This window comes from Mus caroli, chromosome 4 (genome assembly GCF_900094665.2).
Source record: "Mus caroli chromosome 4, CAROLI_EIJ_v1.1, whole genome shotgun sequence".
Lineage (NCBI taxonomy): Eukaryota > Metazoa > Chordata > Mammalia > Rodentia > Muridae > Mus > Mus caroli.
In genome coordinates this window covers 120,256,885-120,258,410 of record NC_034573.1, presented here as the reverse complement: position 1 = coordinate 120,258,410, position 1,526 = coordinate 120,256,885, and positions in this window count along the sequence as shown.

Sequence of the window (1,526 nt, the reverse complement as noted above, 5' to 3'; positions counted from 1 at the left end):
TCTTCTTCTTCTTCTTCTTCTTCTTCTTCTTCTTCTTCTTCTTCTTCTTCTTCTTCTTCTTCTTCTTCTTCTTCTTCTTTCTTCTTTCTTCTTCTCCTTCTCCTTCTCTTCCTCCTCCTCCTCCTCCTCCTCCTCCTTCCCCCTTCTCCTTCTTCTTCATGCTTTTTCAAAGACTTGTATTTCATTTATACTCTGTGTGCCACAGTGCACATGTGCAGGTCAGAGGATGGACTTGAAGGAGTTCCTTCTATCCCATGGGATCAAACTCACATTGTCAGGTTTAGTAGCAGGCATCTTTATTCATTTTATCATTATCTCACCAGCACCCCCTCTCCTTTTGAGACAGGGTGTCATGTAGCCCAGGCTGGGCTTGAACTTTGATTCTTCCGTCTCTGCCTCCTGAGTGCTGGCATAGCGGGCAAGTGCTAGGTGTGCCTGGCACACACCTGCTTGTCATGCCAGCCACCACTGTGCTAGTGGCTCTCCTGTTTGTGCATACGGAGCTGCCATCACATATAAACATCTCCAGTTCAGGTTAGCGTCCTACAGACATACAACTGCTCCACACTTCCAACTCACTTGTGAAGCTCTGCTGGATCTCTGTAAGGGACAGTGCAGTTCAGGTAGTCTGTGAGCAGAATTCTTCATTGGCATCCCCTTACCCTCACACAGGCCGAACCTCCCTGGTTTTGTCTGACATTTGGGGCTGTCTAACCTAGGGAAGAGTTCCTTCCCTGTGGAGGCGGAGTGTTCCCTCCCCACTCAATCCCTGGAGCTCAGGCATGGACCACTTTGACAAAAGGGACTTCTCAAATGGGATGAATAAGGATCTTGAGGTGGGAAGGTCTCTTGATGACCTGGGTGCACCAGTCTAATAATGTGGCACCTCAGAAACAGAAAATCTTGTTTGGGGGCATATGGTCCCTCTTACAGCTCAGGAAAGATAGCCTATTCTTTAACTTTTTTTCTTTTTTTAATGTATGTGAGTACACTGTCACTGTCCTCAGACACACCAGTAGAGGGCAACGGTTCCCATTACAGATGGTTGCTGGGAACTGAACTCAGGACCTCTGGAAGAGCATTCAGTGCTCTTAACCACTGAGCCACCTCTCTAGCCCTCTTTGACTTTATTTATTTAACTTAATTAGTTAATTAAGTGGATTCCAAGATTCAAAGTCAAGTGGAAATACTGGTTCTTCAGCAATGTTAACAGAATGATCCAGGATGTCAGGGGTAGGTAGGAGGGAGGAATCCATGCAGAAAGCACAGTGTGCCAGCTCGTGGTCTGAATGAGAACAGCCCTCACAGGCTCATTTATTTGAATGGCTCCCAGTCCATGGACTGTTTGGGAAGGATCAGAAGGTGTGGTTTTGTTAGAGGAGGTGTGTCCCCAGAGGTGGGCTTTGAGCTTTCTTTTCTTTTCTCTTCTTTTCTCTTTTCTAAAGATTTATTTATTTATTTATTTATTTATTTATTTATTTATTTATTGATTATATGTAAGTACACTGTAGCTGTCCTCAGACACT